The following is a 12,879-nucleotide window of genomic DNA, read 5'->3' on the forward strand; positions in this document are numbered from 1 at the left end:
GTTGAATGGTTGTCCACTCTCACCCACCGCTTCCTTGATTAGTGGAGGGTTGTCAGCAGAACGGATTTGATAGGACAACTACGTCTCATTAAAAGTATAATGTTATTAAAGAAAGTACTAGAACATTATTTTACAAAAATCCCAACTCTAGTTACTTTAGGAAAAATGTGAAAAGTATGCTAATCCATGAAATTGCACATTATGCTTTATTGGTCGTTAGTGGAGCGTATGTGGATTACCAGCACACTAATAGGCACTAATAAAGAGTAGTAATGGGTATCTCATAATTATCATGTTGATGGAGCGTGTGTGGTTCACCGGCACATCAATAGTTAATGATAAAGACAATGAGGTTACCAAACACATTTGCATGGTTATTCACATCTAATTTGTGATCCTCGGTGTCCCAGTCACAAATAGAAGAGCATAATCCGAGATTAAAACATGCCATTGAATAGTTTCAATGTATCTCAAAAGGAATTGGGAATTTCACTTCGTTTATCTTGCCTAATGGTGGAATTGGTGAATCGTCGTTCACCTACCTTTATGAGATTTAAACTTGGATCTCGGCATCCCATTTCTAAGTTGTAAATCTTCATAGTCGGATCCTAACCTTGATATGATATTTTTGGGTTATTATATTGAGGTGTCATGAAATCTAACTAAAACTATCTTTCTTTTCAGATGTCTACTCCTGGAAACACTTATGCTTCATCCTCCAGCCACAACTTCTCTTTACTCAACATTTGCTCCAAATTCGTTATGGATGGCTCTAACTATAACGATTGGATGCGTAACATCAAGATGGCGCTTCGATTCGAGGACAAAGAATATGTCCTTGAAAAGGAGCTCAAAGAACTTGATGAGTCCAAAGCCACTCCTGAAGAGTATGTTGCCTACAAGAAGCACTATGATGATGCTACCAAAGTGGCATGCATTATGGTCGCAACCATGTCCCCAGAACTGCAAAGGTACTATGAGGACTACTGGCCTTTTGAGATGAACAAGGACCTTATGGAAAAGTACCATAAATGAGCTCGTGAAGAAAAGTTCGAAGTAGTCAAGTCACTCATGGCTTTCAAGATGAAAGAAGGGGAGTCGGTTGTATCTCTTGTGCAAAGAATGCAACGCTACATAGAGCGTTTGGTCAAGCTCAACATTCATTTTGATGAGGATTTGGCCATTGACATGGTCTTGAACTCATTACCCGATTGTTATGGTCAGTTTATCTTAACTTACCATTTGAACAACACTGAGCAGACACTGGCCCAATTGCATAACTTGTTGCAGATTGCTGAAGCAAGGATGAAGGATAAAAGTATAGCCTCCACTCCTGCAAGTGCTCCTATCCTAGCTATTGGACAGGGAAAGGGGAAAAAGAGGAAAGGTCCTCCTAAGCAAAACTGGAAGGCAAAGGTCCAAGTCGGGTCATCTAGCGGTGGCCCAAAGGCTAAGCCCAATGTTTCCATTCCCCATGTTTCTGATCCAAAGGATGCTATTTGCTTTTATTGCAATCAAAAAGGGCATTAGAAGAGAACCTGCCTACAATATCTACAGGATATCAAAGATGGCAAAGTGAAGCCATCTTCGGCAGGTATTTACACTATTTATTCTAATAACTCGTTATCTTCTCGTTCATGGGTCCTTGATACAGGATGTGGTTTTCACATCTGCTCTTATTTGCAGGGGCTAAAGGAAAGTGAGGAGATAGAGCGAGGAAGGATAACCTTGATCATGGGAAACAAGAAGTCTTCACCAGTGACCAAGATCGGAGTTTATCAACTTTTGTTTAGTAATGATGTTAGATTAGATTTATTGAATTGTTGCTATTCGTCTGAGATGACGACAAACATTATTTCATTTCATGCATTGTTCAGACAAGGTTTTAAATATTCTTTTAATGATTTGAATGGTTCAATTTTTCTTTATAAGAAAGGTGTTTTGTGTTTGAAGCTTTACCTTGTGATGGTGTGTATGAAACAGTGACTTGTGTTGATAGCTTAGGAAATAGTGAGTTTAATATTGACTTGTCTAATAGTGTAGACAAGGCATGCTTGTGGCATTGTCGTCTTGGACACATTAACAAGAAACGCATAGTCCAACTCCAAAAGGATGGAGTGTTGGAATCATTTGACCTAAAATCAGATGATCTGTGTGAATCTTGTCTTTTGGGAAAGATGACAAAATCACCATTCACATGGTCTTGTGAAAGAGGTGAAGGTTTGTTGGACCTCATACATACAGATGTTTATGGACCATTCAGATCAACCACAAGAGATGCTAATCGATTTTATATGACTTTCACTGATGATTACAGTAGATATGGTTATGTATAGTTAATCAAACATAAGTCAGAAACCTTTGAAAAGTTCAAAGAGTTTAAACATGAGGTCGAAAATCAATTAGGCAGGAAAATAAAGATACTTAGATCTGATAGATGCGGAGAGTATCTTAGCATTGAGTTCAACGGCTATCTAAAGGAATGTGGGATAGTCTCACAATTGACTCCTCCTAGGACACCACAGTTAAATGGTGTGGCCGAGAGGCGTAATCGAACCTTGTTAGACATGGTTCGTTCTATGATGAGTCATGCTCCACTTCCAATTCATTTCTGGGGCTATGCCTTAGAAACAACCGCCCACATCCTAAATCTTGTCCCAACAAAGAAGGTTGCCAAAACACCTCACAAAATGTGGACATGGAAAGTTCCCTCATTAGCACATATTAAAGTCTAAGGTTGTGAAGCTTTCATAAGAAGAGAGACTCACGACAAGCTAGCAGCAAGAAGTTAGAAATGTTTTTTCATTGGTTACCCAAAACAGTCTTTTGGATATTTGTTCTACAGACCTAGTGAGAATGTGGTTTTTGTAGCACGAAGAGGAGTCTTTCTAGAAAGAGAGCTCATATTCAAAGAGGACAGTAGGAGTACCATTGACCTTAAAGAGATTCAAGAGTCAACTAATGAAGGAACCTTAGATGACACTAGCACTCAACCAGAGGAAATAGTTCTTGTTGAACCAGTTGATAAATCATTACCTCTTCGAAGATCCACTAGGGTGAGTGTGCCACCTGAGTTGGATGGTTTTCATACTACTTCAGACGGTGACACATTCATCAGTGATAGGACACTGGTGAGTTTAGATGAACCAGTCTCTTATAAGGAAGAAATAGCATGTCCAGAGGCTTCCAAGTGGAAAGAGGCATTGTACAGCGAGATAAAGTCCATGTATGACAACCAAGTTTGGAATTTGGTTGATAATGCACCGGGTTGTAAGACAGTTGGGTGCAAATGGATCTTCAAGAAGAAGATAGACATGGATGGGAATGTGCACACATTCAAGGCTAGACTGGTTGCGAAAGGTTTCACACAAACCCCGGGGATTGACTATGATGAAACATTCTCGCCAGTAGCCAAGGTTAAATCTATCATGATATTGCTCGCCATAGCTGCCTTTCATGACTATGAAATCTGGCAGATGGATGTCAAGACTGCTTTCCTTAATGGGAAGTTGGCTGAGGATGTTTACATGAATCAGCCAGAGGGTTTTGTTGATGCAAAGTTTCCCAATAGAGTGTGTAAGCTTGAGAAATCCATTTATGGATTGAAACAAGCATCTCGCAGCTGGAATCTTTGCTTCCATGAGAAAGTCAAAGAGATTGGTTTCTCTAGGAGTGAAGATGAGTTTTGTGTGTATATCAAGGCTAGTGGGAGTATAGTAACTTTTCTGGTGTTATATGTCGATGACATATTACTCATTGTTAACGACATTCCAACCTTGAACGAAGTTAAGTCTTGGCTTGGAAAGTGTTTTGCCATGAAAGACCTTGGAGAAGCTGCCTATATTCTTTGGATTAGGATATTGAGAGATAGAAAGAAGAGACTAATTGGACTTAGTCAGAGCACATACTTGGATAAGGTACTAAAGAGGTTTAGTATGGAAAATTCCAAGAAGGGAGAGCTACCTATCCAGAGCAACACAAAATTGAGTAAGACTCAATGCCCTAGTACATATGAGGAAATAGCTGACATGAGTCGTGTACCTTATGCTTCCGCTGTCGGATCGATCATGTACGCTATGACATGTACTCGCCCTGATGTGGCCTTTGCTTTGAGCATGGCCAGTCGATATCAGGGAAACCTAGGAAGAGCTCATTGGATAGCAGTAAAGAATATACTTAAGTATTTGCGAAGAACAAAGGATTGGGTTCTTGTACTTGGTGGCAATGATACTTTGAGAGTAGATGGTTACAGTGATGCCAGCTTTCAAACGGATAGAGATAACTTCCGTTCTCAATCTGGCTAGGTATTTCTACTGAATGGAGGAGCAGTTACTTGGAAAAGTTCCAAGCAAGATACGGTGGCTGATTCTACTTGTGAATCAGAGTACATAGCAGTGAGTGAAGCGTCTAAAGAAGCAGCTTGGTTGAGGAACTTCATCGGGGATCTCAAAGTTGTTCCAACCATCCAGGAGCCTATGGAACTATTCTGCGATAATAAGGGAGCGGTTGCCTTAACTAAGGAACCCAGAGACCATGGTAAAACCAGACATATCGACAGAAAGTACCATTTCATCAGACATAGAGTAGAAGAAGGCCATCTTGTTGTAAAGAGGGTATCATCTGAAGATAACCCAGCAGATCCCCTCGCAAAGGGTCTGAGTAGGGCTAAGCATATTCAGCATGCTCGAAGCATAGGGCTGAAAGATGATATTAGTTTTAGTAGTTAGATTAGTCTAGTTCAGAAACTTGTTACAAAGTAAATGTAATTGACTTTTGGTGATTAAATAACAAAGTATTATTTATGAGTTTGTTTACTGCCTTTTGTCAATTGTTTATTATTGGGTTTCATATTTTGCATGTTTTACTTCCCGAATAATATGATTGTTCAAACTCCACAGTCGCTCATACTTTTGGAAGTAAGTAGTGAATTAAGACTGTCATAAATTGGATTGCAAATTGTCTAAGGATAGACATAGCAATAGAATTATTGCAATGTTCATGAGTACTCAGAGAGTGAGATTTGAGTATTGGATAGACCCACGCTCAGAGTATTACTTCATGGAATTCATCACGAGTAATACTGAGACGATAATATCTATGATCTTGAAATAGAGATATATGAGTTGTAATTTGCAAGTCGGCCATACAAGTGTTATACGAAAACGCAACAGTAACTTGGTGTTATAAAACGTATTGTCATGTATGGTTTGATGAGTAAAAGATACAAGAATATGATTCAATGTTTATTCGTTCCTTTTTACCTAATGGAAAAAGCGATATTCGTGGGCCCCTCGATGATTTGGTGTTGACTTTTGTGTTGGGCCCAACTAGGACTAAATTGATGTGTTCGGTTAGAAGTCCTATATCATCACAAATCAAAAATCAAGAAACATAGATTCTGGACAAAGAGATTGATTGTATTCTGTGTCTTATATCTAGGGAAATCTAGTAGAATAAAGGGTCATGTGATCACTTATCTTAGGACACATAACTGACTGGGTCAGAGTTCGGCAACAGCTTTTGGAAGCTACAATTTGTTGGTCAAATTTAGAAGTCATACTAGCAATTATAGTTATAGACTTATCCAAGTGGGAAACTGTTGGATTAGGTGTCTAAGCCCATAACTATAATTGGTATGTACTTGAATTGATAGCAGCACAGTCCTTTTGGGTCGCCCTCAAACCTAGCAACCGGACAAGGAAATTATGAAAGGAGAGATATTGATTTATTATAAGATTAATAAATTAATATAAATGATTTATTAAGATGTTATAAGATTAATATATTTATTAGAAATCATAATGTTTAATTAATAGTTAGCCAAAAATTAATTAGAATTAATTTTGGGGTTAACTATATTAGTTATAAAGTGCAGGGACTAATTTGCAATTATCTAATAGTTGAGTGGAAGGCTCCAGAACCTCCTTGGAAAGGGGGTGGAAGAAATCTATAGGGGGAAACCCTAATAATTTCGTCCAAGGGGGCTTGGATAAGGCCTTTGGATTAGCTTAGGCTCCAAGCAAAGGAGTATTAGGGTTTTCCCTAAACCCTAGATCCCTCAGCTATATAAGGAGCCTCCCAGCTCCTAAATTCGGCCACTCCTACCTTGGAAGAAACCTTAGGCCTATTTTTGCATACCCTACCCTCTCTCCTTCAAGTTTCCTTCTTGCTAGTTCTTGAGTGTGATTCCATTAGAGGCGTTACATTTGTGGTGCTAGACTTCCAAGAAGATCAAGTTCAAGAGGATTATCAATTGTTTACTATAACAATTGAAAGGTATGTAACTCTAAAACCCTAGTTATTTATTTTCGAAAATAGCCTCTCTCCTCTAGGGTTCTTGTTTGCAATTCAAAGTTATATGTTCAATAGTTAAAACATAGATCCAAAGTAGGTTGCATGTGAACTTAGGAATTGTTTTTTTTTTTTTATTTGTTTTACCTAAAACCCATCATCATCAACAATTATTTAGACTCAAAACCAGAATGATTGAAAATACACAATGCAAACAGTGGCATACCTACATAAAACTTAAGAAACAATAACAAAGTTGCAAACAGGTGCAAACGTCATAACATCAACAACATTAATAAAAAAATTTCCCAAACATCAGGTGCATTTTAGTCAATACAGGACCAAAAATACGAAAACAACAGCAGCCCCTACTATTTCTATGTTGATTTAGTTGTGATATTGACAGTTTTTATTAAGTAATAGGCACACATAAAAGGAGACCATAAGTGGTTCTGGGTTTTTACATACCATCATTTTTTAAATTTTAAGAACTCACGAAGATTAAAGGCATTAACATCTATATGTTGAATTCTTAAAAACCTGAAACTATCAAATTAATTTCACAATTAATGAAACATTAAAGATTTAAAAGTAGAACACAAGTTATTTGTGTATTGACATCAATAAGTTGAATTCTTAAAAACCTGAAACTATCGTCTCTCTCTCTCTCTCTCTCTCTCTCTCTCTATATATATATATATATATATATATATATATATATATATATATATATATATATATATATATATATATATATATATATATATATATATATATATAGAGAGAGAGAGAGAGAGAGAGAGAAAGAGAGAGAGTAGCCGTTTACCCGCGCTAAGCGTCAGGTGTGAATACTTTTTTTCAGAAATTAGTTTTTAGAGAGGATTAGTTTTTTACGTAAATAATTCCTACATCAAAACAATAATCAATTAAAGTCATGATAGCAAATACAATACCAGTAATATTGAAAAATAAAGAGTTATGAATGTTTATAAATGTGTACGAACACAATATTGATTGTACATTGTTAATTGTACAATACTTATTTATACACCCATTTGTTGTACAGACATTACTATTTTTGAATTGTTCGTTAGAGTCACTAATATTTGTGTATTCACATATGATATCCCTCTGGTTATGCGAGAAATCTGATTCTAAAAAATAAATACCTACATTTGGAATTGTTTGTCCTTGAACTTTATTGATTGTCACGTAATGCATTTGCATATATCATTTAGGATTAGAGTATATATCAGCAAATAAGTTCTTTGAGCAATTAGCTTCTATTAGGCTGGTGGCAAATAGTTTCTTTTTGGAAATTATTTTCCTATCGATAATTAATTTTCATTCTCGAAACATATCATATTTAAACTTGAGTTTATATGTTTGTAATTAATATGTTAAGCTTTATAAGCGTTAAAGAAAAGTTAAGTAAAAAATAATGTGACTTTAGCTGATTGTGGTAAAAAAAAATTATTGATGCAATTGGTTAATTTAATATGTTTTAACAATGATGGTAGAAATATTAACTTACTCGATTCTTGATATTTGTTTGTGTGTATTTTATTCTATGGGACTTATATAATCTTGAGTAAATTACACGAATGGTCCCTATGGTTTGGGGTAATTTGCGTGTTTGGTCCCTAACATATTTTTTAACTCGAAAGGTCCCTACTGTTTGTTTTTGTTACGCGCTTGGTCCCTATCTCATCTAAAAAGACTATTTTGCCCTTGATTTTTTAACTTGTTTAAATAAACACACCCCAACCCCAACCCTCTTACATTACCCAACCTAAAACATCATTTTTTCCTATTTAAATAATAGTCTTTTTAGGTAAGACAAGGACAAAGCGCGAAACAAAAGCAAAAAGTAAGGACCAAGCGCGTAACAAAAACAAACATTAGGGACTTTCTGAGTTAAAAAAATAAGTTAGGGACCAAGTGCGCGAATTACCCCAAACCATAGGGACCATTCGTGTAATTTACTCTATAATCTTTATAGCTTATTTGTATCAATATAATATAACGTACTTCTATACATACCAAAACACTTTTCTCACGCAAAAAAAAATAATAATAAAAAAAATAAAAAAAAATCTAAATAAAGTACAAAAATATATTTTAATAACTCATAATAAAAAAATTTGGTTGATTTAAAATATTTTAATAACTCATAATATAAAATGTAGTTTCTAACAATAGTTATTTAAAATTTCAAGACGAAGGATAATTAGTTCAAATTAAAAGAACTTGTAACCATATTTAAAACAATTTCATCCAAAAAGATCAACATATTTTACAATTTAATATCAAAACATTCATATTAGTTTCAAAAAAATATACTAAAAAGGTTTTTTTAGTAAAAGTTATTATATTTTTTAAAATATTGTCCACTTAAATTATAGATACAAAGCAACAAAAAATTATACATTTTAGCACATAGTTTATGGGCCACAATCAGTTTCATAGGACCGAAGAACCGAACATTTATATCTCTCAATGCCTAATGATTTCATTTTGCATATTTTGATCATACTGTAAAATGAAACATTGTTATATATTATGTAATCCTTATAATAATATGAACCATCCTTATATAAATAAATCTTTAGATCATATATCTATTATATATTATATGATAACTTTCTTTTGATTCATTTTGATTCGAAAGTTATATTAGAGTAAGAGTGTTTTCTTTTAATTATTATTTTAAATTATTTTATCCATAAAATTAAATTATTATAAAAACCATAAAATTTCAACTTTTATTCCATAGTGTTTGACTCCGATATTTAATGCATGTTTTAATTGTTTTTTAACACATTTTATTAGTATAATAATATAATTTTTTTTTATCTTTATTAACATTATTTTTTCTTAAGGTGAACCTTCAACACTTATGTTATTAGTAATTTAATGACATTTTTACTCCAAGGTGACTAAATAAAGCACAATAAAATATACTTTTTAAATCCAAAAAGTTTCAAACTTCATTCGAAGAATATCATAATCTTCAGCTTTATTGGATTTCAAAATTCTGATTACGAATATTATAAAACTATCTTAAATTATTTGTTCTAATACCATCATAAATACGTTGTTTAGGTCCTAATATGCTATTATTAAACAACTAATAAGGCACATACAAAAAAGAGATCACATGCCTAAAAGAAACTATACTATGCTAGATCCCACAAACTATTTACTCTACACCAATAGTAACTTTGACTTTTTTAAGAAAATGATTGTCAAATATCTTTGACAATGCATGAACAATAAAATGGAATTTCTTTGGAATAAACAATGATATTTTCCTTGGATTACACCATTGCAATCTAAAATGTTAAAACAAAAAGTGCATTACTATTTCTTGCTCAAATGGAAAGAAATGAAAAAAAATGATGCAATTATAGTGCTATTTTTTGAACAAACGGTGTTGAAGGGACAAACAGTGGCAATGACTCAATCATAGTAATATCTTTCTCTCATTTTGATTTTTCTTTCATCTTTTACCTATAATACATCAAAGCCAACAGTTAGTATATTCATTATGATATAAGAAAGAACATAAATAAATTTAAAAACAACAATAAATATAAAAGACAAAATTGCAAAAATGGTCCATGTGGTACGCAAAATTTTGGGGTTTTAGTCCAAACCACGACTTTTTTGGATTGGTGGTCCTTTTGAGCTAGTTTCTTTGCGTTTTTGGTCCCTCAGTAAACTGAAAAGACTATTATGCCCTTCTGATATACTTTTTTTTATGCTTTTTCTATTTAATTTAGATGAAAAATAAAATAATTACCTAATTTGGGGCCCACCTCTCTCTCTCTCTCTCTCTCTCTCTCTCTCAAGAAAGCACCATAGATCTGTACAAACATGTTAATGTCCTTGTGACCTCCTAATACCCCCAACCCCAAATTTGAGAACCCCAATAAAAGTAGAAAAGAACGATCGATCGTTCGATCTTCAAGCTTCCTACTCCAGGAATCCATGTTCCACTCTATGTTGATGAATTTCTTCTACTTCACCCATCAAACGAGCCATGTGATGAATTTCTTCTTCTTCACCCATCAAACAACTATAGTGAAATTCCCTAAGTGATCTGAAAGTCGCATTACCCATCCTCTGTTCGAATCTCTGACTAATTGACTTCAAGTCTTCCAAACCCCAAAAAAATCCAGAATCGGTCCTAGCTTTCAAAGTGTATACAGAGAGAACTAATAGATCTGCTCATCCCTTCATCATTTTTGCAATTGATGCAGAACCTGGTGGCAACAAGTCAAAAAAACGAATCAAGAACAAGGTAATGGAGGTGGGTATGTAAAGAAGATGATGCAGGAGGTGATGCTTGGTGGTGTAAGGTTTGTAGAAACGATGGAGGTTGATACAAAAGGGTAATTGAGGTGATAGTTGGTGTGTAGATGGAGATGGGTGTCACACCCTAAAACCGGAACGGCGGAAACGTTCTGGGGTGGATGACGTCATGTCAAGTATCACAACATATGCAGTATAGTAATCAAAGTACAACAACCATTGCATTAATAGTAATAGTTTTACATAGTTTACATTTCATAGAAACATCAAAGTAATACAAGTAATAATAAAGGTGCAGCTTGGTACAAAACTATCTTCACCAAAAGCGCCTGAGATGTACCTGTCTATTGTTGACCTGAGAATACAAGTTATTTTGAAAGTGAGTATCAGCATTTTTATAAATGCTGGTGAGTTCATAAGTATTTAGTGTCATTTGTGTAAGTAAGCCTTTTATTCAAAATAACTTTATAAAAAGTAGTAGTTTAGAGTCTACAGTGTATTAGAGTCCTTTCCAGAAAATCCTATATTTTCTTAAATAAAAGTAATCTTCTACCAAGACCCGACAGAGTTATGTTGTAAAAGTAATTTTCCCTTAAACACTATCATTACCAAAATACGGTGTTTGATTTTAAAGAAAGTAGGAGAATATCAGGGAAAATAACATATGCCTCAGCAGTGAAGACTGCTGACTAAGGCAAAAGAGATTATAGACTCCAGGAGAGCATAGAATGAACGACACGCATGGCTCAGTCTAACAAAAGGAGATACAGACCCCAGACGGTATCGAATGAATGATACGTCTATCAAGGACTAAAACAGAGAGACAGAAACCCCAGACAGTATCAATTGAATGATACGTCTAGCAAGGTCTAAAAACAGTGAATACAGACCCCAGACAGTATCAAATGAAAGATACAGCTAGCAAGGTCTAAAACAGTGTAATTCTAAGAGTGTATTTCCAGTATACAATGTTAAACTTCGTTACCTTAAGGCCATGAATTATAAGGTAACATGGAATACTCATAACCATACTAATCGACACTAGAGTACTTGACACCCTGCAAGCGTCCGTGTAAGTATGACATTTGTCACCCCTTGGCTTGGTAGGCCTTTGGACTGTAGTTAGCAGTCAGGGTGCGGGGGTGTCAATCCCGTATAGATCTATACACACAATGTCCGCTCTCCCTACAAGAGACTCTGGTTACCAACTAGACAACGGAGAAGGCCGTGTCCTAAAGATGTATCCTGAACAGTGAATTCTGATGTAAGTGTTGGACTAGCAGTAGAGACTCATAACTGAACTGATCGATGTAAACCCATATGTCTATACATGTATACATAACATATAATTAATGATCAAATGACCTTCGGATGGATATCCGATCCCACCAGACCACATCTCAACGAAGAAAAGGAAATAAGGCGAACTAGCCTTCCTAAGTCCTTTAATCATTATTTATATAACTATACAAGTACAGGCATACATTTAACGATATGGAAGCATTTAACTAAGTAGAAGCGTTAACAAAGTAGGAGTGTTTCACGAAGTAGAAGCATTTCTCGAAGTAAAAGTGTTAATAAAGTATAAGCATTTACGAAGTAGTAGCATTAATAAAGTAGGAGCGGTTCGTGAAGTAGAAGCGGTAATAAAGTAGGAGCATTTACGAAGTAGTAGTATAAATAAAGTAGGAGCAGTTCGTGAAGTAGAAGCGGTAATAATGTAGGAGCGTTTACGAAGTAGTAGTATTAACAAAGTAGAAGCATTTACGAAGTAGTAGTATTTCTCGAAGTAGAAGCATTTAACAAGTATAAGCGTATCACGAAGTAAAAGCGTTAACAAAGTAGTAGCATTTAACTAAGTAGGAGTATTAACTAAGTAGGAGTATTAACTAAGTAGAAGTATAATGAAGCAGCAGTATCTAACAAAGTAGGAATATAAAAACATGGAAGAAAACCTTGATGAAAACTTTGGAAAACCTTTATACTTAAGAAAATCACGACTTGGAATTCTTTTGTAAAATAAGTTTGAAAACCTTTAGAATTCCTTTGGAAACCTTTCATAAACGCATTTTGATAAAACAATATAAGTAAAGATTTGAACAAGTAAAGTCGTTTTGGAAAAACCATTTACAGTATCATACTTGGCAAAACAGTTGACAGTGTAATAAATCCTTGTGCATGCGGGTTATCAATCACATGTGATTGATATGATAACTGGCATGTTTAACTTGTATTCCCCCCACTAAAACATGTAAAAACATTTAAAAGGTT

Source organism: Lactuca sativa, chromosome 4, assembly GCF_002870075.4.
Source record: "Lactuca sativa cultivar Salinas chromosome 4, Lsat_Salinas_v11, whole genome shotgun sequence".
NCBI classification, from domain to species: Eukaryota; Viridiplantae; Streptophyta; class Magnoliopsida; order Asterales; family Asteraceae; genus Lactuca; species Lactuca sativa.